This window comes from Eriocheir sinensis, unplaced genomic scaffold (assembly GCF_024679095.1).
Source record: "Eriocheir sinensis breed Jianghai 21 unplaced genomic scaffold, ASM2467909v1 Scaffold173, whole genome shotgun sequence".
Taxonomy (NCBI): Eukaryota; Metazoa; Arthropoda; class Malacostraca; order Decapoda; family Varunidae; genus Eriocheir; species Eriocheir sinensis.
The window spans coordinates 263912-291404 of NW_026111106.1; the positions used below are offsets into that span (position 1 = coordinate 263912).

The window sequence follows — 27493 nt, forward strand, 5'->3', positions numbered from 1 at the left end:
GGGCCGACCACCAGGCCCCTAAAGAAGGCCTACCAACTGTGGGCCAGAATGTAAAAAAAAAAAATAAATAAATAAATAAATAAATAAATAAATAAATAAATAAAACAAAATAAATAGATAAATTGATAAATTAATAAATAAATTCCAGCAGCACTGACCTGCGGTGGAGTGCCACATGTTGAAGCAGTGGGAGCACACGTGGCCCGTCCAGTGGCCCCCGTAGTGGCCCTGGCCGGGGAAGGACGAGCGGGAAGTGATGAATGGCCGCCTGGCTCCCACACCCTGCAGGGGTCTGGCAACAAGTAATGGCCATATTGATAGATACTAAATGAAAGTATTGATATGTTATAAGAAAGAGGACTGGCGGGCACTCCTGAACTCGGTAGCTGCATGCCTCAACCCCTACCGTCCATCATTTTAAACACTGGCTCATCCCTATGCTGCCCTAATCCCTTATGCAGGAGTCAGCCAGCCAGCATCTTCATTCTTTCATCCCTTTGGCTGGTAAACTCTGAAAGAAAAACAGCCTTCCTTCATCTGTATTTCCTCTTGCCAATGACTTGGGTATATCATTAATACATTGTAACGATACTAAATGCACACCACAAACTTACTACAAGCACATCACTAATGTACTGTGCCCATATTGAATGCATACCACAAACTTACTGTCAGCATATCCCTCCCTGCACCTAAAACTCTGAGCATCATAGACTTTCGCGTTGGTGGCACTCGTCTCTGACAGTCCGTAGAGGTTGTGGAGGTTGTAGAGGTTGTAGTGGAGTCCGATGTAGTGCCTTGCTGACATGCAGACCGTGTGGTGAAGAGAGAGTCTCCGACCACTGGCGGCAGGAAGGGCGGACGCTCCAAGTTGTTCTGCTGACAGCTGTGGTGACTCCTGGACCAGAGGTTTGTGGGTTCATTCATGTCCTCAGAGTGAGTGCGTGAGTGGAGTAAGTACATGAGTGAGTGAGTGAGTGAGAGAGAGAGAGAGAGAGAGAGAGAGAGAGAGAGATTTGAAACATTTATTTATAGCTATTAGTTATACAAAATTATATATGTTATATGCATATATATATGGACAGAGCTTTAAGCTGTACAACTAAAGCTAGCCTGTCTAAAGCATAGCTTTTTAGGCAAGACATATATAATTTATTTGAAAATTAGTGGCTGTGACAACATTAATAATAATTGTAGTTAAGATGAAATGATTATGATAACTTTACATAATGTTAAAGTAATAGAATCATATACTGAGCATGCGAGATAACACAATAGAATAAACGCGTACATACATATATGCATACATCCACACACAGACCTATATATACTCATACACACACACACACACATGCATACACACAAGCTTACACATATACATATGCGCACACATACACATGCGCACACATACACGCATACACCCATTCATATACATAAGTAAATTGCACATATGTTGCATTAATTCATTAACATAATATTTTAAAGTACATACACATATGCACATTTATAAGGAAAAAGTGAGTTAGTTAATAGGTCATTATAATATTAGTTTTTGATCGGCTTTTGAATGTGTTGAGGGAAGGAGCTTCTTGAATTTGTGTGGGGATAGAATTCCAAATTACAGGACCCAAATAAGTAGTTGAATGTTGGAGTTTTGAAAGACGATGAATAGGAAAGATCAGATTGTCGCGGTGACGGGTACTATAATCATGAGATGGGAGGAGCTCACGCATTTCATTCTTATTTTTGTACATGAGTGTAGCTATTTCCAGTTTAGTTATATCATCCAGTTTTAAAATTTTGGTTTCCTTGAAGAGTGGACTAGTGTGTGCTTAATAGTTGCTGTTAGTAATAATTCTTACAATTTTTTGGAGCTGCAATCTTAGGGGGTTAAATAGGTGGTGCATGTTGTACACCAAATGGGGTTGCAGTAGGTAATTAGTGAATAAATGTGTGCATAGCATATTGACTTTAATACATTTTGAGGCATGAGATCCTTTACTTGATAAAGTAAAGCAATGTGTCTTGATATTTTCAGTGTAAGGTTATGTATGTGATATTTAAATGATAATGAATCATCATAATCTACACCAAGAAATCTCACTCTATCCATTTTAGAAATTATTTCATTATTGATTTTTAAATTAATCAAGTTAGACGCTTTTTTAGTAGTGAATAGCATAAAGCAAGTTTTCTTTGTATTAATTGTAAGTCTGTTACATAGACACCATTGGTATAGTTTTTCGAGTTCATGATTTGCATTTAGTACAAGTTGATCTTGGTTCGGACCTGTTAAGTAGAGTGTCGTGTCATCGGCAAACAATATACTTTTAGCTTTAAAGAAAAGATTTGATATATCATTGATGTATATTAGAAACAAAATTGGGCCTAGAACGCTTCCTTGAGGTACACCAAGTTTTACAGTGGTAGTAGATGATTTTTCGCCGCTAAATACAGTACATTGATGTCTATCTGTTAGGTAATCCTTGAACCAAGAGAGTATTGGGCCTCTGATCCCATAGTGGTACATTTTGTTAATAAGAATGTTATGGTGTACTGTACCAAAGGCTTTAGCATAATCTATAAATATGGATAAGACATGGAGTTTTTTTGTCAATTGCAGAAAGTACATCATTAGAAAATACATTTAAGGCTGTAAAAGTGCTGCAGTTCCACCTAAAACCATGCTGAGAAGGGTTTAATATACTCTTAGTTTCAAGATAGTCAAGTAAATAAACCTTCATTAAAGTTTCAAATATTTTAGAGAAAATTGTAAGTTGAGATATTGGTCTATAATTTTTAGGGTCATCACCGGGACCAGACTTGTGGATAGGTGTAATTTTTGCAGTCTTCAACAGAGATGGAAAAGTTCCAGTTGTAACAGATTGATTATAAAGTATAGCCAAAGGGATTGAAATGAAATGAGAGTTTCTTTTAATATAAGAGGGTGATATATCATTAATGCCTGATTTTTTATTGTTTAATGACTTAATTACTGTAGCCAAATCAAAGGTGGTAACAATAGGGCACATCATAGAATTTGGAAAGTTACCTTTAAAATAGTCTTTCGAGTATCTATTGAAGGCTTCCGATATATCTGACGGATCACTTAATACTGAATTATTATACTGCAATGACTTGATATTGTTTGCTTTGTATGTATTACCTTTTAATTCATTGACTGTTTGACAAATCTTTTTGGTATTTCTGCAAAAATTTGTAAATATTTGGAAATAATAGTTCATTTTGGCAACCCTAATAATCTGAGTAAGGTAATTTCTATATTGTTTAAAGGTCTCATAAGAAACTGTTCCAAGTTTATACATTTTAAACAAGTTACATTTATGTTTGATAGATTTAAGTATTCTGCCTGTAAGCCAAGCATTATGAAGTCTTTTTGTAGTTACATATTTTGTTTTAATGGGGAAACTTTTATTGTAACATTCATAAACTCTTTCATAGAAAAGATTAAAATTATCATTTGAATTTTCTAGATTTAGTAGTTCCTCCTGGTTTATTTCATGTAGCTCATTGGTAAGTAGATTATGATTATTGGTGTTGAAGACAGTGATCAAAGTCCCTCTCTCTCTCCCTCACCTTCCACGGCAGCAAGGTGAGGAGGAGGAGGAGGAGGAGGAGGAGCTCAGTGAGTATGGCCCACCAGGGAACACTTGGGGCTGTGGCCAGGGGTGGCCACATCCCTGCTGTGGACCTGTGGAGGGTTACGACAGGTCAGGAAGGGTCAATGTGTGTATGTTTACCTGTGTTTGTATATGGGAAAGGGTTACAATCCTCTACAATACATCTTTAGGGGTGAGAAACTTGCCATATGAGGACAGACCTAAACATTTAAACCTGCATTCTCTAGAAAAGCGAAGGGTGTGAGGAGACTTGACGGAGGTTTACAAATGTATGAAGGGCTTTAATTAATAAGGGGTGTTAATAAGACTTTGGTGGTGTGAGGGCCGGGTAGGACACGTAGCAATGGGTTCAAGTAAGATAAATTCAGGACACAGGAAAGAAATGATTTACTGACAGAGTGGTGGATGAGTGGAACACACCTGGCAGTCATGTGGTGGGTGCCAACACAAGATACATTCAAGAAGAGGTTAGATGAGTTCATGGATAGTGAGGAGCTGCCTTGTGTTGGCCTATCAGCCTCTTGCAGACTCCTTATTATCTTGTGTTACGTTATATCTCAAATGCATGAGTAGACTAATGGATGCCTCCTCCTCATCATATGCTAGCCTACTCTTATGGCTTGAAATAACACAAATAATGAATGCCTGACTCAGCGATGGGTTAGCTCAGGCAGGGGTTATGTCCCTCACTGACAGACGGACTGACTAACCGGGACTTCCTTGGGGTCACTGTCGTGCGGTAGAGCGGTGACTCACTGGACCACACGACTGGAGACAATGACGTCCTGATGGGGCACTGGCGGGGCGACGCGGGGCAGCAGAAGACACGGCACAACAGGGCAGGGATGACAGGGAGGATTGAGTTTAGTTATGCACACAGCAGAGGTCAGAGTAAGTGTTCATTGATCCGTTTAATTTGTCAAGCGTAAGACTACCTAAGCCTTGCCTTGGGCATGAAAAACAGTATTGCCAGCTCTCCCTCACGAAGAAATGCCAGCTATTACCAGCTCAAAAAACAATGTCAGCTTTTAAACTGTTTTCTGCCTCCCTTACATTCCATAGAGTTCATTTCCATCACTTTTTGGGGTCTGTTTGCTATTACTGACAGGGATAATGAGTGTGTTGGGTGTGGCCACTGACCCACAGCAGAGGTTCATGGGAAGCGTGTAGGGAACAGTGCCTGGCTGACTGACATTGCTGGGACTGATCTCAAGGCCTGGGTCAATATCCTCAGAGAGTTCAGGCCTCACACACCAACAATGGATAAGACTCTCTGGGTACTTCCATGGGTAGTGGTACGAGGCTAATTATAATTTGACAGGGCTTAGGTAGAGGTTGTATTAGTAGTAATATTTCCATGGGCAGTTTTATGAGCCAAGTGATAGCATGACAAGGCTTTGGTAGAGGTTGTGTTAGTAGTATTTCCATGGGCAGTGTTATGAGCCAAGTGATAGCTTGACAAGGCTTTGGTAGAGGTTTTGTTAGCAGTATTTCCATGGGCAGTTTGAAGAGCAAAGTGATAGTTTGACAAGGCTTTGGTAGAGGTTGTGTTAGTAGTATTTCCATGGGCAGTTTGAAGAGCAAAGTGATAGTTTGACAAGGCTTTGGTAGAGGTTGTGTTAGTAGTATTTCCATGGGCAGTTTGAGGAGCAAAGTGATAGTTTGACAAGGTTTTGGTAGTGGTTGTGTTAGTAGTATTTCCATGGGCAGTTTTAAGAGCAAAGAGATAGTTTGACACAGCTTTGGTAGACTCAAGGATAATTTCCGGTAAACAAGAGAAACTGTTATGTAATGTATCAGTCTTTTTAAAATGCATAATGAAAATAGTTACAAATCCCCAAGGATGAAGTATAAAATCACTGTTGAACAACTCCGCAGAGTATGTCGGGGATGTGTCTGAAACAAGAGGTTCACAACACACTGCTTGAAACTTGCTTTCCAGAGGAATGTTAAGGATCACTGGATCTCAGAGTGGCATTCAACAGTAAATCATCATGCAGTACTTATGTGACTTATAAGGACAGTTTCTCTTTTCAAAGCTACTTAATAAGGTTACCAAAGCTGTACAGAATAAGTCTTTGTAAATTTAGAACTAATAACCACAGATTACCCATTGTTGTAAGAGGCAGGTTTACCAGAACCCCCAGAGAGGAGTTTTGTGGCAAATGTGGCAACAATAGTCTAGGATTACCCATAGTAAGTAACAATAGTCTAGGATTACCCATAGTAAGTAACAATAGTCTAGGATTACCCATAGTAAGTAACAATAGTCTGGGTAGTGATGCCGGGGTGCAGAGATATAACCAACACCATACCTCTTCTTTGGCTCTGAAAGGATATGATGACCTGACTTGGCAACAGAAAATGGGAGTAAAAACATGAGTAGGAGATTGCGAGCTAAGATAGTGGTGCTGATGAGGCCGAATTAATACCAAGAACTCAATTTCTTTTTTACCTCTGAAATGACATATACGTACCGGGTCAACAGTTAGTGATCCCAGTGGCATGGCGGAGTGTCTTGCAAACACTTTTAGCCATATATACACAGCCTCGCCCCCAACCCTTCCTGCAGCTCACCAGATGTCTAATACTCAGTTTTCTTTTATTCTGCCATCTCTGGAAAGAGTTAAGTTGGCTATTGACAATTTGGATAATAACACTAGTATGGGTCCTGATGGCATTCATCCTCTGGTTCTGAAATCTTGTCAATATCATCTGGCTTACCCTTTACACCTTATTTTTACAAAATTATTAAATACTGGACAAGTGCCCTCAGCATGGAAAAGTTCAAACATAATCCCTATATTTAGGAAAGGTTTGCACTCGGACCCTTTGAATTACCGTCCTGTGAGTCTAACATCTATATGCTGCAAGATGCTTGAAAGAATTATTGTGGAACAACTTAATCTTTACTTGGATAATAATTTAATTTTGTCTGATGCCCAGTTTGGCTTCAGAGCAGGAAGGAGTGTCAAGGATCAGTTACTCTTGACTTATGATGAAATTAGTCAAAAGTGTTGATGCAGGAGGTACAGTTGACCTAATCTTACTTGATTTCTCAAAAGCTTTCGACACAGTTTGCCATTCCATTTTGATCACAAAGCTACATCACTTGGGTATTTCTAGTAACATATTGTCTTGGATTCATAACTTTCTTACCGGCAGGAAAATGTCAGTTGTTGTTGACGGTTAGTACCTGCAAAAGTGTGTTAAGTGGTGTTCTGCAAGGTTCAGTCCTGGGTCTCGTTCTTTTTCTTATTTACATTAACCACCTGACGTCATCACTTAGCTGCCAATATAAGATCTTTGCTGATGACTTGAAAATTTATATGAAGGTTCAGAGTAATAATATTTCCTCCACAATCAACTGTATAGCTACTTTCCAGCAAGATATTGATGTACTGAATGGAATGGCAAAATCATGGGGTCTTAACCTCCGCCCAGACAAATGTGTGGCTTTGAGATTTGGCAGAGATCTCCCTCCTGCTGGCCTTTTCGACCAGTACTTCATTGGTGATATTCCTATCCCATTTACCACTCTGAGCAGAGATTTAGGGGTAATGTTTGATGCTAAACTGAAATTTCATGACCATATTCGTTCCGTGGCTTCCAAAGCGGGTGGTGTGGCTTCCAATTTACTGAAATCAACACTGTGTCATAGAGGCTTGATCCTTGTTTACCTTTGGTACGGGTGTACACTGCTACCTTACTGTACCCACATCTCTCTCATCAGTCGTCTTCTCCAACGAATCCTTTGTTAGCCTTTTTGAATTTTGCTTTGACTCTCATTCGACCGGCTTAGTCGCCGCACTACACTACCACCTGTCATCCTCATCCATGTAGCTATCCAGTCTACTCTTAAAACAGGCTATCTTCCCTGCACTCACTATGTGATTGCTGAGTCTATTCCACTCCCCCACCACTCTATTACTAAACCAATGCTTGCCTATTTCCCTCCTACATCTATACTTTTTATAATTTAAATCCATTACTGCATGTTCTATCCTGCTGGCTAATTCTCAGTACTTTACTTATATCGCCTTTGTTGTAACCCTTGACCTATTTGAATACTTTTATCAGATCTCCCTGCACTCTCTTGAGACATGTCCCCTTATACATGACCTTGTTCTCTCCCTTTCCTCCATTCCATCTAAAAGGAAAACTCTCGAAGTGCACTCCACACTCTCTCTTTCCCTCTCCTCCATTCCATCTACAGGTAAAACTCTAGAAGTGCACCCACCCCCTCTCTCTCTCTCTCTCTCTCTCTCTCTCTCTCTCTCTCTCTCTCTCTCTCTCTCCTCCTCCATGAAGGTCTGTGTACGCTTGAGGGCCTGGCAGGCAGAGTGTGGCTGAGGGTGTCACAGGCTGACCTGAGGGTGTGGAGCCTGGCTGGGGCTGGTGTGCGGCCCTGAGTGGAGTCGTGGCCGGAAGTGTTCTGCTGTGTGGGGCGCCGCGCCCTGGCCAGGGTGGGGCTGAGGGTGTGGAGCCTGGCTGGGGCTGGTGTGCGGCCCTGAGTGGAGTCGTGGCCGGAAGTGTTCTGCTGTGTGGGGCGCCGCGCCTGGCCAGGGTGGGGCTGAGGGTGTCACAGACAGACCACGCGGCCAGCCACACACCACTCTGTTTGTTTACATGTAGGGCGGCATAGTCCTGATGGTGATGATGATGTTGTTCCTGCCTTTGTCTTTGCAGCGGCGCCTCCCGAACGATGTTTAGAATATTTACATAGATTTACATAGAAAATCAGACCACACAGACCGCATGGTCCAGACTTGGTGGTCTGTCCTTAAACCTAAGTGATTTTACATTAATCAGAAGACTCCAAAACGTTGCATTTCTACTCTAGTTGATATTACGTTGAAGGAAGTGACGGTCGAGCTTATTTTTGAAGGAGTCAATCGTGTTACACTGGACCACTGATGGTGGAAGCTTATTCCATTCTCGCACTACAACGTTGGTGAAGAAAAATTTGGTGCAGTCTGAATTTACTTGTCTACATCTGAGTTTTACGCCATTGTTTCTCGTGCGCAATGTGTCATCGATCATAAACAATGTTGATCTGTCTACATTCGTGAAACCATTAAGTATTTTAAAACATTCGATCAGTTTTCCTCGGAGGCGACGTTTCTCAAGAGAGAACATGTTAAGGGTAGAAAGCCTTTCTTCGTAGGATTTGTTGCGCAAGGAAGGGATCATTTTCGTTGCCCGACGCTGAACACCTTCTAATTTAGCAATATCTTTTGCATGGTGGGGAGACCAAAACTGTACCGCATATTCCAAGTGGGGTCTGACTAGACTGTTGTAGAGCGGGAGTATTACATCTTTATTCTTGAATACAAAGTTTCTTTTAATGAAGCCCAACATTCTGTTCGCTTTATTTGCTGCATCGATGCATTGCTGTGAGAATTTGAGGATTGACGCGATTTTGACCCCCAAGTCCTTGACGCATTGAACGCTTTTGAGTTTAACGCCGCGCATTTCGTATTCATACTTCTTATTCCTCGTTCCAACTTGAAGGACCTAGCACTTGTCTACGTTAAAGGGCATCTCCCATCTATCCGACCAAGCTGAAATTTTGTGCAAATCCTCTTGGAGGCTTTGCCTGTCTTCGTCAGTGAGAACCGAGTTACCAATCTTTGTGTCGTCTGCAAATTTACTAATGCGGTTATTGAGTCCAACATCCACGTCGTTGATGTAAATAATGAAGAGCACTGGGCCAAGAACCGAGCCCTGAGGGACGCCACTAGTGACAGGCGCCCACTCTGAGTTAAATCCGTCAATCACTACTCTTTGTTGTCTGTTGCTCAACCAATTCGCGATCCATTGGTTTACTTGACCGTCAATACCTATTTGCTTTAATTTGTAAAGTAATTTATGATGCGGGACTTTATCAAACGCTTTCTGGAAATCAAGATAGACTACGTCCAGTGATTTGGTTACGTCATAAACAGTGAAGAGGTCGTTATAAAAGGTTAATAGGTTTGATAGGCAGGATCTTTTGTTTCGGAGGCCATGTTGTGAGTCCCCAATCAATGAGTGGCTTTCAAGGTAACTCACAATTTTGTCTCTAATTATGCCCTCAAGTAGCTTACCTACAACCGAAGTTAGACTAATGGGCCAGTAATTACCTAGTACTTTTTTGTCTCCTTTCTTAAAAATCGGTGTCACGTTAGCCTTTTTCCAATCTGAAGGGACGATGCCTTGTCGCAAGGACATATTGAATACGGTTGTGAGGGAGGAGAGTATTTCGCTCTTTGTTTCTTTCAGCAGAGCTGGATATACTTTGTCAGGTCCAGGACTTTTATTTGTTTTGAGTGATTTGAGGGCTTTAAGGACTTCATCGGGTTTTATTTCAAAGCTAGACAATGCATGCTCGGGATTTACATTAGTACTGGTGTTGGTGGTGGTGGCGGGAGGACTGTTATTATTAAACACCGAGGAAAGGTAATTGTTTAATAGGTTTGCAACGTGTTGGCTATCAGTCACTAGTGCACCGTCGCTGTTTGTTAAAGGTCCAATTCCACTTCTGATCGCCTTTCTGTTGTTTATGTAACTGAAGAAGGATTTCGGATTATTTTTACAGTTGGCTGCAGTATTTTCTTCATATCTACGCTTTGCCTGACGCACTAATCTGTTTATTCGTCGCCTGGCATCATTGTAAAGTCTAATGTTTTCGGGCGTGCTTTGCTCTTTCTTTAACCTGTAAGACAATTTTCTCTCCTTGACTGAGTGTTTAATTTCGCTATTAAACCAAGGTGGACTTTTATTAGTGTTAATTCGCTTCTCGCACAAGGGGAAAAATATGTCCTGCTGAGTGAGTAAGTAATTTTTAAAGCTTAGCCAGGCGTCCTCTACATTGCCGTCATCTGATAGTTGCATATCTATTAGTTTTCGTCGGATTTCCACGAAGTTGGCTCTTTTGAAATTGGGCACCTTTACTTTATTTTCAGTCACCGATGTTTGAGCTCTAATGTCAACGCGCACTAGTTTATGATCGCAGGAACCGAGGTGTTCTCCTACCGTGACATTACTGACTAGGTTATCTTGGGTCGCTATGACAAGGTCAAGTATGTTATTTTGTCGAGTTGGTTCAGAAACCATTTGGCTTAGATAATTTTCCTCTAGAAATTCGATCATTCTATGGGACTCACCTTCTGTACCCGACAGTGTCGCCCAGTCGATATGGGGGAGGTTAAAGTCTCCTAGTATCAGTGAGTCGCTGTTATTAAGTGACTGCCTTAAGACGCTGTACATTTCAAGATCGGCATCGAGTGATTGCCTCAGAGGCCTGTAAGTGACAGATATATTTAAATTGACTTTTGCAGTGTTTACTCGCACGCACAAATGTTCAACGTTACTGTTTCTTGGTGTTCTGTCAGTAGGTTGCAAGTAGCTTTTGACAAAAAGGGCGACACCACCCCCTCTACGGTTTACACGATCATTGTTGAAGAATCTGTAGCCATCTATGTTGTATTCGGAACTTAAATCAATATTAGTGGTGTCGATAAATGTTTCGGTTATAGCAATTACGTCAAAGTTTTCTGTCAGAGCAAGACATCGCAGTTCATCAAACTTGTTTCTTAGGCTACGCGCATTGAAACTAAGGACTCTTAGGTTATCTTGAAGCTTGGTAATAGAGGTGGTGGTACTGGAGGGTTCAATGTTACGAGTCTGTTGCGGTGTATGGTGTCTATTTACACGGGCGGGATGGAAGGACGTGGCTGAGAGTCGTTTTTTGTTGTTCGGTCGTTACGTACGGCGATGTTGAGGAGCCTTCCGAATCTGGCTGCCCCGATGGGGGACAGGTGTATGCCGTCCCTTTGGAAAAGTTTACTCTGGCCGTAGAAATCGTTCCAGGCGTTAAAGAACTCGACGTCAAGCTCTCCGCAGAGAGTCTGCAGGCGGTTGTTGAGGCTGAAGGCCTCACTGTAGAAGTCGCCCTCATCCCATGTCCGTGGTAGAATTCCTGAAATCAAAATGTTAGGGGATTTAGACTTATACTGCTGGATGAGCCTACGGTACTTGTCGAGAGAGAGAGAGAGAGAGAGAGAGAGAGAGAGAGAGAGAGAGAGAGAGAGAGAGAGAGAGAGAGAGAGAGAGAGAGAGAGAGAGAGAGAGTAAAAAATGGGGATAAAGAACGAGAATAAGTAAGACATTAGAGAGCATATCAAATAGGAGGTAAAGGAGGGTGTTATGTGGTACTTGATGAGGATAGGAGAAAGAGGAAGGGGAGAGGGGATCGAGGAGAGTAATAAAGAGATTGATTAATAGTTTATTGTTGCAAGTAAACAACAAAGGAGAAGGGAGGAGGATAGCTGGGCACGATAACAGAAAACCATATTCCCGATAACCGATAACTGATAATGGAAAACCTTATCGGTGATAACCGATACTCGTTAACTGGAGACACAAATATAGGCGATAACCGATACCGATATAAATCCACAATGCCGATAATAGCTAGCGATAAGTCCGACAGGCGGTGGCTGAGCTGGTAGCGTGCTGGGTTCACATACACCGCGTGATGGACGACGCGGGTTCGAATCCCCACGCTACCACCTCGGATTTTTCAGTCACCGCCGAGTGGCTCAAAACTACCCACATGCTGTCCTGAAGACCACCCATCAACCCGGTCTCTAGAGGAAGCCGTCCAAGCGAATCAAGAACGAGTTCCGGGGGGGCAGCATGAGCCAATGCAAGATGGCGCCACTATAAACACTCGCGTGCGCCAGAACGGGCTGGGCCGACCATCAGGCCCCACCGGGAAGAAGCCTTGGGCCGACCATCAGGCCCCACCGGGTGTTATAGGCCGCGACGTAAAAAAAAAAAAAAAAAAGGCGAAAACGATACTATATTGATATTTCAAATATAAAAAAAACATAGATGAATTCAAATTTTCATTATCTGTATTTTAGAAAACTTACAAAACCTGAAAACCACAAGTTGACACGTACCTATGGACGGTAATACTAGAAACACCTGAACCGGTGTTATGTTATTTGGCAGCCTCACCGTCAAAAGCTGGCGCTTTTGTTACAGAGCTCCGAGGTAGGTGTGAAATCAATGAAGTTCAGTTTCCCACTGAGCACACACAGAGGCAGCCTGACAGGTTGATGCGTGATGACTGGTGCAAAGTGAACCTGTTCAAACATGAGAAGGAATGCTATCCCCCAACAAGCACGTTTTATTATTCATCACATTAATGTGTGTTCCCATATGGGAACCTTGGCAGTTAATGGGTTAAGTAACATACAAACATAAGCGCAGAGAGAGAGAGAGAGAGAGAGAGAGAGAGAGAGAGAGAGAGAGAGAGAGAGAGAGAGAGAGAGAGAGAGAGAGAGAGAGAGAGAGAGAGAGAGATACACCACAACAAAGAACAAAGCAAACTTTAACAAAGAACACACACACACACACACACAAACACACACACACACACACACACACACACACACACACCCTCCTCACCATCAAGGCAAAAGGAATAAAACAACATAGCAAAGTGGGAATGGGAATATGAAATGACGCTGCAGAGAGGGAGGAATAGGAATAGGAACAGGTGGTTGGGCGGGAGTGGGAAAGGAAAGGCAGAACGTTAGCAGGAGTAGAAGTTTGGAATACCGTGACACAACTGGAAGATGAACCTGGAATGTAGGAATCAAGAGGAATAGGAAGCAATGAAGCTTGTTGAACGGAATGGCGAGATGCAGAGTAAAGTAGGAATGGAGATGTGAGAAAGCTTGGAATACCGTGACCTATGCAAGATACATCAGGAATTACTGGAACAATTGGAACTGAACCTGGAATACGAGGAAACGAAACAAACATCAGTAATAATAATTGAAAAGGAAGTGAAAAGGTTGAAATAGGAGGAGACTGAAATCCGTGAAATTTGCAAGATATACATTAGGAATTAGTTGAAACTTTTGAACATGAACCAGGAATACGGGAATACGAAACACACGTTAGTAATAGGTATCAATGAAGCTTGTAGGAATAAATGACTGGAAAGCCGTGAAATATGAAAAGTAGTAGTAATAGTAGTAGTAGTAGTAGTAGTAGTAGTAGTAGTAGTAATAGGAGGAGGAGGAGGAGGAGGAGGAGAGAGAGAGAGAGAGAGAGAGAGAGAGAGAGAGAGAGAGAGAGAGAGAGAGAGAGAGAATTATGAACTATATCATAAACTATTACATGATAATTAAACTATTGGAAACGATATTATCCAAACTTATTCACTCATGTATTCACTCTCTTCCCCTTTCCCTCACCCTCCCTCTTCTCCAGGGTTGTTGATTTTTTAAATATCTTTTTAAATAAAAAACGGATTTTTTTTTATTTAAATCAGATTTTTTTTTTAAATCGATTTTTTAAATTTTTTATAAATGAAAATAATTAAATGAATGTAAACCTCAATATTCTCTACATTAGTTTGCAACACTTGTTGGAGTATTCTTGTACTATATTCCATCCTTATAAGTAACCTGGCTGGCTGTTTGAGCCGGTCCTGAGACTGACCAGCCGCAGCCAGCCATCCACTGGCCAGCACAACTCTGTCTACTCTCTTAACAGTCTAACCAGATCATGTCATGTTTTGGACATGTCCTCACGGATGTTGCACAAAGAAACATGACAGTAGCTTCAAATGAAAGTATCAGAAAAGGCTGTGGATGATCCATGTATGTATGTGAAGTGATTCTTTGAAAAACGGGCAAATGTTTCAAATATTTCCTTGACTGCCACTTCCTATAGTTGGTGATTTTTGTCCCTTTTAATAGGTTTTCTTTAGTTCATTTGAGTGTTTGGAGGGGCCCAAGACTACCCACATGCTGTCCTCATGATTGCCCATCAACCCAGACTCCAACGAAACTCTCTAAAGAGGATCAAGTGAAGTTCGGGAGGGGGGGATTAGTCAAGCAAGATGGCGGCAATATAAAACAGTTGCCTGCGCCACCAATTGGCTGGAACCATCCAAAAGAGTAAAGATGAGGGCATATGCTGTAGCTGAGCATGGCCGCAGTGCTCATCTCCGTAACATTGGCCCTTGAGCCATTTCTGGGAAGAGCCCATCACCCCGGGACAGGGTCAGCGTGACATCCGGGTTACCACAGTGTACCTTCCCCGGGCTTCCCCAGGTTCCCATTTATCCACCAGCCCAAAATGGAAGATGACCAGCTGGGTGAGCTCCACGCTGACTGCCCAGGTTGGGATTCGAACCCAGGGCCGCGGAGTCATTGTTAGGCACGCACCACTAGACCATGGAGGCACAAAAAAAAAATATCCACGGGGTGAGAATAGATGAGGATAGACTTAAGGTGGAAAGTCATTTTTACGGTTGAAAAAATCATTTTTTTGAAAATTTCCATATGAACTTGCGCGGCTCGTGCGGAGGTACTGCGCCGCACTGCCAAGCGTTAGAGCGTCATGGTGGCCTTTAATTAAATACCTACTACCCTACGCACGGGGGATTTAAACATATACTGTCACTTCTCTTTGTGTATCTTCAATTTGCATCCTCTTTTTCCGATTTTTTTCGTGATTATATGTAATTATGGTACTGTATGATAGTCTCTCCACATCTCCACGCGAGAAGAGTGAGTGAGTAGCGGGGAGGCAGAGTATTGATTTTGTGGCGCGGGAGGGTACACACGCTCCGCCCTCACACGTGCATTTCGCCTTGGCCTGCTTATACCGTCTTCCAGTGGATTTTCAGACACTATGGGGAAGCGGAAAGCTGTGGCTACATCAAAATAAAGCAAAGTTTGCTGGCCTAAAAAGGGTAAGATTTATGTCTCGGCTCATAATACTTGAGCACAACTTGGGATATGAGGCAAATAGATACATTGCCTATACAGGCTTCCCTTCAACTCCTGAGGCAACAATAACAAGAAAGCAAATGGATAAAGCCAGGATTTCTCCACACCAACCAAAAAAAAAGAGATATGAAAGAAAAAGCCGCGAGTCTGCAGATTATCAGGCAGGTGGCTTTGATGCATAAACCTGGCGACAATGAATGAGTTGGGTGGCGCCCAATGATACCCTCCCCTCTGAGGGATTGATATTTTGTCTTTTAGAATACATTGTGCATTCCTACATGTATTATAAGATACAAAAGGGGACCAGGTGCCTAAATCTACTTAGAGGAAAAGCAATTGTGAGCACACCCTCCCCGTAGAAGTGACCTGAGATGACCTGAAAGAGCTTCCTTGGAAATCTGACCTCTTGAACATTACCAGAGGAGTAAGATAAGGAAAGAGACAGTTGTGTTGTGCTAGAAAACATCTCTGTACCATACATTGTCACCTAAACATAAAAGTGCGTTTTTTTCAAAATGAAAATTTTAATGTAAAGAATTATATATCTCGACCAGTATTTGGACGATTTTTTTTTTCAGCATAATACTCAGAAAATAATTATCTACAAAACTGCATATTGAGATTTGGTAATGTCGAGGTTTGTAGGATCTGTGATTTTTTTTTCGGTAGTTTTTACAGAAAAAAATTACCGCTTGAATTGATTTTGTTTTGTGCACTTATTATTTGCGATATACAAATTATAATATGTAGTATTGTTCCTTTGGGTGTCATTTAACCCGGCAGAGTCGGTGGACCCATTTTGGGCTCATGAGTCAGTCCGCTGAAACGGCGGACCCAGTTTTGGGCTCGGCTCAAAACACCTAATTCGAGCTAATTGTAGGCGGTGGTGGCATAGAGCAGCCCACCATGCATGAACTGGGTCATTGTGGTGGGTGATCGATCTTGAGGTGGGCTTATTTGTCATAGGTAGTGCTGTAAGGTCATGGCAGACTGAATTAGCTATCCATACAGTAATCACTTGTCAAATCCTCTAAAGTAGACAACAAGTGACTCTCGGCTAGATGCCACGTGTCACGAGACTGTTTATTTTGTAACAAACACCACCCAACAAGAATGGAGTTTGAGTATAAGTAAATATTTTTAACGGCTTTATGATCATGAGAGGAGTACTCTGATGTACGGTCCATGCTCTTTTCTTAGTCTCAAAATGCAGTGTAAGGTTACCGTTTCTCGGGCACTTCTCGGCTTTCCCATAGCCGAAGCCCGAGGGTTAAATCTTAGATAAAGGATAATAATTTTTTTGAGCATGTGTACAACTTAAAAAAAAAAATCCTTCAATTTTTATGAAAATTATATCAGGGGTACCTCACAGTCTAGTGTTTAAACTGTAAAAAAATCATTAGTCTAGACGAAAAATTACGCCCACAGGAGATCAAAATGTTCGAACACGACCGTAAAAATGACTCTCCCCCTTAAGAATCTAATGCAGTCAATGTTAACAAGATAAGAAACTGTATGGAGTATGCATCTCATGTGTGGGGGGGCTTCATTCACACAGCTCTCCTGGACAGAGTGGAGGCTAAGGCTCTTCGTCTCATCAGCTCTCCTCCTCATACTGAAAGTCTTCTACCTCTTAAAGTCCGCCGCCATGTTGCCTCTCTTTCTATCTTCTATCGATATTTTCATGCTGACTGCTCTTCTGAGCTTGCTATACTGCTACTACACTAAACACGCGGTTGTGGGCGGAGCAGGAGTATGGGATCCCTTGTACAGCCTTGCCGCGTGTCTCCCAGCCCGCGATGTAGAAATGTTCTAATTTAAGTAAAACCATGGCAAATGTGATCAGCAAATATGCATACACATTTAATCTTAGTATTATAACGTATGGAAGAACAGTTAACTTATTATGGATAAGATATTTGTAAGCATACAAAGAAACGTGGCATACATATTTTACAGTGTTGCTAAAAAATGCTATACTTATTATTGAGTTTCCCTTACGTTTTGGGATGGGTAAGGGGTTTCACAATTATATTAAGATTATATCGTGTACGTTAAAATAAGCTGACATAGGTATGAAAAAAAACATTAAAATCCTCGCGGCGGTAACACTCCTTGCCAACACCCAGACACGCCCGCCATCCACACAGGTGGAGAGGTCAGGTGACTCCACTCAGGTCAGTCGGCGTCCTTGACCAGACACGATCGATATGGCTGCTCCACCAACACTCCCCCAGCATCTACATAGCCAAACAAAACAAGTTATCTTCAATGTCCGCCAGTATTTTGAACAGGAGAAGCAGAATGGAAGCACTCTTGAAGCCCTGTCAAAGGTTACTCGTCGCACAGCTGTAGCAACTCATGTCAGCGAAAGACCTGTGGAAAAAAATAACAAAGAAGCGAGAGAAAATGTTGAGAATCGCGCTCCCAAGTTTACATCTCCCAAGAAAAGGCAGCGATCAAAACCCATCATGGACTTCTTTGATAACACTAATGAAGATGTACTGCACAGAACAGTTTTGCAGTTCTACGCAAGAAAAGAAATCCCACACTCGAAAAAATTCATGAAGAAAGGAGGAGGAGGAATTAAGAGAGAGAGAGAGAGAGTGTGGTTAAAACGTGGCAACGCTGTACTGCCGCTTATTCCCTAGAGGCCTACGTCACTGCCGCACGTTTGAGCTGGTAGTAGTATAACTGCATGCCTCCCCTCCTCCCGCGACCCCGCTGTACGCGACTTTCTACTCATGCTCATCCCTATAGTACTGTCCAAACCCCTTATGCAGGAGTTAACCAGCATCTTCATTCTTTCATCCCTTACACTGGTAAACTCTGGAACAGCCTTCCTTCATCTATATTTCCTCCTGCCTTTGACTTGAATTCTTTCAAGAAAATTGTATCAATTTATTTACACAACCTTCAAATTTCTCTTTCACGCATACAGGCAGACAAACACATCTGGATCACGGGTGATTTCAACCTCCCCGACATTGACTGGACTGCAATATCCCCATTTGACCCTCCCGATGCTGACGCCCCACACAAACAGACTCCATCTACACGACACATTCGTTGACATCATAATTACATTTTCACTCTCACAAGCAGTACTCCAGCCAGCACGAACACATACTGTAACGCGCCCCGCTGGCCACGGTGGCCCTTTGACCACAGCACACACCCTTGACCTTTTTCTCACCAACAACATTCTTAACATAACAAACACTCAGGTTGTTCCAGGACTTAGTGATCATGACATACTCATCGTTGACGCTGACCTCCGACCGATAGACATAAACAGAGACCCAGACAGATATTCCTTTTTTCAAGGGCTGACTTAGACATGATCAAACAAGACCTAACTGCCTTCAGCACCGACTTTTTTGCGACAGACCCACACACAAGACTTCCTTCCACCAACTGGAACAACCTGAAACACACCATACACACCTCAATGAACAGACACATACCACAAAAAAACATTTTCTAACAGGTACACACTCCCCTGGTTTTCCAGGGATCTACGCAGACAACATCGCAAGAAACAAAGACTTTACAGACGCGCGCAGACATACAACACAACCGACAATTGGACCGCCTACAAAAACCACCAAAGACATTTTCCAAAAACATAAAAGTAGCGGAACGCAAACCCATAACAACTTACCCCAGAGACAACGTAAGAAATAACAAAAGAAACTTTTCAAATTCTTTAAGATGCGCAGACATGACACTAACACGATTACATCACTTAAAGACAACACTAACACATTAGTAACCAGCCCACAACACAAAGCACAAATACCCAACACACAGTTCCAATCGGTATTCACACAAGAACACAACCTGACACCAAACATGCCACCTGCCCCTTCCCCATAGCCCCCCTTGACATCACGACTAACGGAATACAGAAATTCCTGGAAGGACTCGACACAACTAAATCCACACGCCCGACAACATTCCGCCTTCATCCTTAAGTCCTTTGCCCCATCCTTGCCCCCATCCTTCAGGCCATATTCGCCCAATCACTGTCATCCACCTCATTACCCTCTGACTGGCTTTTGGCAAATATTAATCCTTTATTCAAGACAGGTGACCGGACTGACCCAGCCAATTATCGCCCCATCTCACTAACATCGATTCCATGTAAAATTTTCGAACACATAATACACAAACACATAATGAATCACCTTGACGCAAACAACATCCTTACTGACTCACAACACGGCTTTCGACCCAAACGCTCATGTGAATCGCAACTCATTACTACATATCACGACATGACGAGGCTACTTGACCGACGTGACATTAAACAAGTTGACACTATTGTTTTAGATTTTGCCAAAGCCTTCGACAAAGTCCCGCACAAAAGACTGACATTAAAATTGAAATACTACGGTATTTCAGGACCTATTCTTCACTGGATCACTGCATTTCTTACTAACAGGACTCAACGTGTTCTTCTTGACGGATCTTCATCCGACACTGTCCCTGTTTCTTCAGGTGTCCCACAAGGCACCGTTCTAGGCCCCCTTCTTTTCCTCCTGTACATTGACGATCTTCCACTGTCAACGCCTAACTCCTCCACTAGACTATTTGCCGACGATAGTTTACTGTTTAGAGCAGTAAAGACTACTGACGACTGCAGACTACTACAAAACGACTTGGACGCCCTCGAGCGGTGGGAGCGCACCTGGCATATGCACTTCCGACCAGACAAATGCAAACTATTAAGATTCCCCAGAGCGCAAAACCCCATCCATCACACTTACACTCTCCATAATTCAGATTTAGAATCAGTTCACACACACAAGTACCTTGGTATCCATCTCTCAACTAACTTGAAATTCAACACCCACATAAACCATATCAGTGCCACAGCCAACAGAACACTGGGGCTCCTGAGGAGGAATTTACATAACTGCACACCTGACATTAAACACATAGCTTATGACACACTTGTGAGACCAACTCTGGAATACTGCTCCACGGTGTGGGATCCTCACACACACAGAAACATTGAGAGGTTAGAACAAATCAACACCAAGGCGGCAAGGTTCATTACAAACAATTACACTCGAACGCCTGGCATCACAACACGGATCAAACAACAGATAAACATGGACCCTCTTCACATACGCAGACAAGCACACAGACTTACACTTATGTACAAGATCACAAACACTCACATCGACATTGACCCACAAACATACCTACACAACGCAAACAGTCAACGTACTCGTAACACACACATATATAAATACCAAACATATCACACTAACACTGACGCATACAAGCACTCATACTTTCCATGCACCATACGTGACTGGAACAGCCTCCCTCAACAGATTTTAGACTGCGGTACAATAGACTCATTCAAAAAACAAATACACACTCACTTGTCACCACAACACACCAACACTAACAATTACACTTGAATCACTTCCCTCCCCTGCACACCCCGTCCCCCCAACAGCCAACAAATATGCGTGTTATGCACCTGTACGGGTGCCCTGCGCGTGTGTCCAGATCCAGATCCAGAATTAAGACACCTCTCCTCCCGAAATTGACCTCTCTTTTGGCCGCTCATTACTTATGTTTTTGTGGGAACAGCGATTAGCGGGCTTTTTTTTTACAGCTTTGTTCGCTGCCCTTGAGCAGTTTCTTTAGCTGTAATAAAAAAAAGAGCAAATGAACAGAGGTTGCTAACCCATGGTTGCCCTGCACACATTCTGAATGTTTTGGCTCATGATTTGGAAATTGGTAACATAGAAGAACATGTGGTTCATGTTGTAAAATACTTATAAAACCATCACTCTGCCTCAGCAAGACAACGTGCGAAAGGCGGTCAACGTCTTGTTCTGCCCCAGGACACTAGACGGACCAGGCGTGGCTGACTGAAGATGTATATCTATATTAGCTCAGGTAAATTTGTGAAGTTGACAGGGAAAATATTGATATCAAAGCTAGAGAGTGTTTTATTTGTTTATTTTTCCATTCTATATTGTTGCCCTGCAATAAGATCAAGATTTAAATCAATGAAAAAAAAATATATAAATCTTGATTTAAATCAATGACTTAAAAAAATAGATAGTTCGACAAGACTTTAAGCGTTGTGAATTTTGAATGTAGCTCAAAATAGATGTTCTGGATCGTTATCCACAAACATTCACATTCAATAAGGCTTTCATAGCGGTTGTGGGTGCTTCTATGGGTAGTTATGTGAGCCTAGTGATAGTTTGAGAAGGCCTCTGCACCGTGAATGTGAAAAACACTTATGAGCCAAAAGCGACGCAAATGTAAAATGATTTACTTCGACCTAAAACAAAAGCACCGCTTGAGAAGATTTGAGCAGAATAAAATAATCAGTCATTTGCACCGTGTTATACTAAATAATATGATTCCTTGAGTCAACGAAACACGCTCTTGACTGATTGGTGCTAGCGTGGTGATGAATCTATTAGCACCATCACCACCACCACCACCGTCACCACCACCACCACCATTTCCTATTTTCACTACCATCACTTCAACTACCAAAAACAACCACTATCTCTACCACCATCACCACCACCACCAGCACCACCGAAGTCAACAGTTACTATCATTCTCTTGTTTCCCCGTCAAGGCGATTTTTCCTTCACTTTATCGACGCGGCCATTCACGGGCGAGGGAAAGGTAGTCCGATGAAGAGCCCGCTCGAAACTGTGTACACAATTACACATTTTGCCCCCGCCGCCGTCGAAAGCATTGTTGATGTGGTATCCAGAAACTGCTCAAATATTAGCCAGGAAAGAGCGGCGAGGCGTGGCGCGGGGTAGTCAACGGAGGCCGAAAAGTGACCAAGCCTGGGAGGGTCGCCGCCGAGTTTGGGATTTTTTTTGAAGGCTGTTATGACTGTTATTATTGTTATTATTATTGTTCCGCCCGTTTTGAAGAGTGTGGCGGAGGCGGGGACAGTGTGTGTGTGTGTGTGTGTGTGTGTGTGTGTTGCCTCACGAGGTGTCAAGTAGAGTTCAAAGGCTGCTGCTGTGTCACGCTATCAACATACACAAGTCACTGGACGCCCCCGGACACTCCGAGATGCCCGTGTCAGCTGACCATCACCGGAGCGACGGCGGGGCGCGGCGAGCACTGCACACCCTGCGGGGCTCCATCGCGCTGCCTCGCCTCACACTGTAAAATGGCCGCCCCAAACACTGCCCCGCCACGGCCGGAGCTCTCACATGCTTACCGCTGCTACGTCATCTTCATACTGATTTTTTTTTTTAAACACAACGTCCACTAGGAGGAGTGCCAACAGCCCGCAGACACAGGAAAGCCGCCTACGCTAGTGTAATACGTGTGAATGAGTCACAGCGTAACGGCCATCACGTCACGGGCTGCCGCTGCCGCCCCGCCCTCCGCCACCGCCGCCACACCGCCCCGGCCCTTCGCTGCCCTGCCCGTCCCCTGCTGCTGCCCGGCGGGGTGCCTCCATTGGCCTGAAGCTCACATTACCTCGTCTCGGTGTGAGAGGCGCCAGTACCGGCACAGTATAGGGCGACAGATAAAGCACAAAGTGGCCTCTGGTGACGTGCCCGCCGCCGGGCGACACCCGTCCTTCTCTCTCGCGCCCGCGCTCCCTGCCTCTCATTCCGCGGCCCTGGCCTCTCCTTCCCCTCGTCACCGTACTGTGGGCATGGTAACAGTCACTTACGACTGCTGGCGGCTCGTCCGTGCATGAAGGGTGGCAGGAACAATGACGCTGAGGGGAGAACACAATGCCGGGGTTGGCCGCGAGCTGACCAATCACATCACACGGGCCGCACTCACGCGGGCGCCGCCGCCCATTCCAACAAACCCTCTTCTCTGCCTCCCGCCCGCTGTGCCCCACGCCGCCGCTGCCTCACGTCACTAAATCATTTACTCAATCCTCTCGTCACCTCATCTCCGCGTGAAGGGCGCCGTGCAGCTGCGTATCCCTTAGAGCAGGGATTGGGGAGGGAGGAGGAGGACTGGGTGCGCGCGGAACTTGGCGGCCACGCGCTGGGACCCATCTCATGGAGGTAGACCCATAGAGCCTAGTCAAGCCCCGTTATCCTGCCCTAGCGACTCCACGCCCCATCTTCCTCGTGTCCAAATGAAAGGGTTAACCAGAATCTCCACTCTTTCGTCCCTTCCAGTAGTAAAGTAAACAGCAGCCTCCCTTAAACGGCGTATTCTTAATTAAACTTTTTGGTACAACTGTCGGCTTCATACTCTGTCAAGATAGTCGAGTCGGGAGATGGGTCCCCATGCACCATGGTGACATATTTTTCTCACTTACATGTTTGTAATCCTCGAGGTGTCTAGTAAACAGATTTTTATGTTCCCGTCATGAAACTTGTCCCAAGGGGTTCTTTAGCGGCCATCTTGGATTTCCGACGATAATCAATAATCGCATAACTTTTGGAGGCTAGTCATCATTCAGAGACAAATGAACAATTTTTCTGGGTAAAGTTGACTTGAAATTGATTGATGGGGTTATCTTTGTGTTCATGTTAAGTTGAACAAATTAAAAAACCGTTAAAAAAAAAAAAAAAGATCAACACTCATACACTTGCAAATGAGTTATTTGCATATATACAAAACTATAATTATCCGATGAGTTCTGCAATCACCGATAATTGCTAGTAATTAGGAAAAGAAATAAGATAAGCAGGTAGATACTGGTTTCATCACCTACCATATTAAACTTAGTCCTAACCAATAATGGGAACTTTGCTACGTGAGTTGGAGGTGAGCAGGAGAGTTAGGAAATAGTGACCACAAGAACAATTCGTTTTAGCTTAGACTGAGCGATAACCCACAGACCAAACCCAGTGTTAGTACCAGATTTCAGAAAAGAGCAAATTTTGAGGGGCTTCGAAGACATCTTGAAGGGGTAAACTGGGATAATCTAAGAAAAGTTCATGAAGATGAGCCAGAACTGGTGGATTGGAGAGCCAGGAGAACAGATGGGAAATGTCTTTAATCAATTTGCAGAAGTTAGAGTAATAGTGAGGGGGCAAGGACAGCATATACCTGTGAACACTTAGAAAAGAACAGAAAACAATGATCCTAAGTGGATGACTCGTGGACTAAAACACGAGATTGGGTTAAAGAAGAGAATTTATCAGAGAAAATAAAGAATGGTGAAACACATCTCAGAGAGCCCGGTACGTCGAACTATCTAGATTAGTTAAGAAAAACACCAGGATAGCAAAAGGAACTATGAGATCAAAGTAGCAAATGAGGCGAAAAGTAATGTCCTAAGGGCTTCTTTCAGATGTATAGAACAAAAAACGCAGGAGAAAATTGAACCCGCTGAAAACAAACACAGAGGAGCTAGTGAAAATTACGAAAATATGAGCACATTGTTGAACGACTTCACTTCCTTTCAGTATTCACACGGAGGATCGAACAACTATACCGGAAAGAGTTCAGGTGTACGAGGGGCGGGGATGGCGATAAATTGAGGGATATAATCATTACCAGGCAAGTAGTTCAGGATGAGATAGATAAACTAAGAAGAACAAGTCGCTTGGTCCTGACAGGATATTTCCCGAGGTATTAAAGGAATTAGGTGATATAATCAGTGACCCACTAACCGACATCTTTAAGATGTCGGTAAATACTAACTATGTGCCGAGCCTATGGAAAGTAGCTAATATTGACGCCGATTTTCAAGAGGGACAGGTCAGTTGCTTCAAACTATCGCCAATTAGCTTAACATCGGTTATAGGCAAGATGCTGGAGAGTCCCATAATAGCCAGGAACATTCGAGCATTTAGAGAAACATAGCAATTTCACGACTCGCAACATGGGTTCACAAAAGGTGGTCATACCTCGCCAATCTCTTGTCCTTCTGTCAATAAAGTATTTGAAGGCGGTTGACAGGGATGAAAATTATGATGTAATCTATCTTGATTTTTAGTAGAGCGTTTGACAAAGTTCTTCACCAACGACTGTTGTAAATTACAGGCTCACGGAGTAGAGGTAAAGTTTTGAACTGGGTCAAGGCGTGGCTTAGCAATAGGAAGCAAAAGGTGCCAAATCAATGGTAAAGATCTGACTGGGGATGTGTTACAGAGTGGGGTCCCACAAGGTTCAGTATTGATCCACTTTTGTTTATTATTTATATCAACCAGCTTAGACACAGGAATTAAGTAGTGATGTTAGTAAATTTGCAGATGATACGAAGATCGGTAGAGTAATTGAGTCGGATCAGGACGCTAGTATTCTCCAAGGTGAGCTCAACAGATTATATGACTGGGCGGATAAATGGTAGATGGAGTTCAATGTAGGAAGTGCAGTATTCTGAGTGTGGGTAGGAACAACCCCTCACATAACTATTGTAAATGACACTCTCATAAGTAGGTCTGGAGTGCGAGAGGTTTAGGGGTCTTAGTGAAACTCTGATCTCCGTCCAAGGGCACAATGCATTCAAGCTAGAAATCGAGCTAATAGGTGCTGGGATTTATTTCAAAGACGTAAGCAACAGAAACCCAGGAGTCTTCCTCAAACTATATTTAGCATTAGTTAGACCTCATCTTGACTATGCGGTTCAATTCCTGGTCACCCTACTATAGAATGGATATCAAAATGTTAGAATCGGTGCAGAGGAGGATGACTAAGATGATTCAGGGTTGAGAAACTTGCCATACGAGGAAAGACTCAAACAGTTAAACTTGCATTCTCTAGAAAGGCGAAAGGGTGCGTGGAGACATGATCGAGGTTTATAAATGGATGAAGGGCTTTAATAAGGAGACATTCATAAAGGTTTTGTTGGTAAGAAAGGAACCGGGTAGGACACGAGTAACGGGTTTTAAACTGGATAAATTCAGATTCAAGCAGGACATATTGAGGCAAAATTGGTTTACTAACAGGGTGGTGGATGAGTGAATAAACTTAACAGTCATGTGGTGAGTGCCAATACAATTGTCATTCAAAAGAATAGACTAGATAAATTCACTTGGACAGCGATAATAGGTGGGGTTAGATGCACACGGGAGCTTAGGGTCAAAGGCTGCCTCGTACAGGCCTACCAGCCTCTTGCGAACTCCTGCGTTCTTATGTTCTTATGTTCTTATTCAAAACCCCAACCTCCCTTTTTTTTTTTTTTTTTTTTTTTTTAATCAAGGGTATGAGTACGAGAGGAAGTGGGTTGGTAGTGGTGAGGGTACAGGTGGGGAATAGGAAAAGACAGTAGGGAATTGTACAGTTGTATGGTGTAGGTTCGTTAGTTGTTCTGGTGTAGTTATTGTTTATCAGGCACCTTGTTTGTAAACCCCCGGCGTGCTACAGGGGTGTGTGTGTTTGGATTGTTTGTGTATGAAAGAGCTAAGCTAAGCTATGGCGTCACTTGTGTGAAGTGATGTGTGGGCAGTTCGTTCTCGTAGTGACTTCAAGCTGCGCGGAAACCAGGGGGTGGACCAAGTTCGTGCTGCCGTCAAGCTCCTTGACGTGGGTGTAGTTCACATCGTCTTGCTGGTGCTAGTTTCTCAATATCTTTCGGCCGCCTCCCGTGGCCTTGTGCACTGACTAGTTGTACTCCGAGTCTGCGGTGTTTGTGCTGCTGTGTTTCCGATGTCCTGCAGGTATTTCTGTCCAGTGGCAAATCTCAGCGCTTTGTTCTGCAGCCTCTGAAGCTGTAACATCTTGGTGTGGGAAGCCATGTTTTTTTTTTTTTTTTTTTTTTTACATTGCACGGCCTATTGCCTGGCCAGTGACTTCTTCCCAGTGGATCCTGATGGTCGGTCCAGTCTTCTTCCAGTGGATCTGATGGTCGGTCCCAAGTCTTCTTTCAGTGGGTCCTGATGGTCAGCCCCAGCCCGTTCTGGCCCGCAGGCGAGTGTTTATAGTGGCGCCATCTTGCATTGGCTCATGCTGCCTCCAGTGCTCATCTTTGATCCTAGAATCTAGAGTCCGGGTTGATGGGTGGTCTTCTGGACAGCATGTGGATAGTTTTAAACCACTCGGCGGCGGCTGAAAAATCCCAGCTCGGGGTGGGTGAGTAGTCTAGTATAGGGAAGTATCTTAGTCTTT

The 27493-nt window shown here is 43.3% G+C and overlaps 1 long non-coding RNA gene across 1 annotated transcript; it reads right to left on the minus strand.

The window, feature by feature from the left end:
• Window positions 1–3596: 3596 nt before the first annotated feature.
• Window positions 3597–8274, minus strand: LOC126990544 (uncharacterized). The gene is made up of 4 exons (XR_007744520.1): window positions 8012–8274; window positions 6119–6257; window positions 4352–4437; window positions 3597–3712 (listed from the first exon to the last, which is right to left on the minus strand). It is a non-coding gene; the product is annotated as an uncharacterized LOC126990544 (long non-coding RNA).
• Window positions 8275–27493: the final 19219 nt, after the last annotated feature.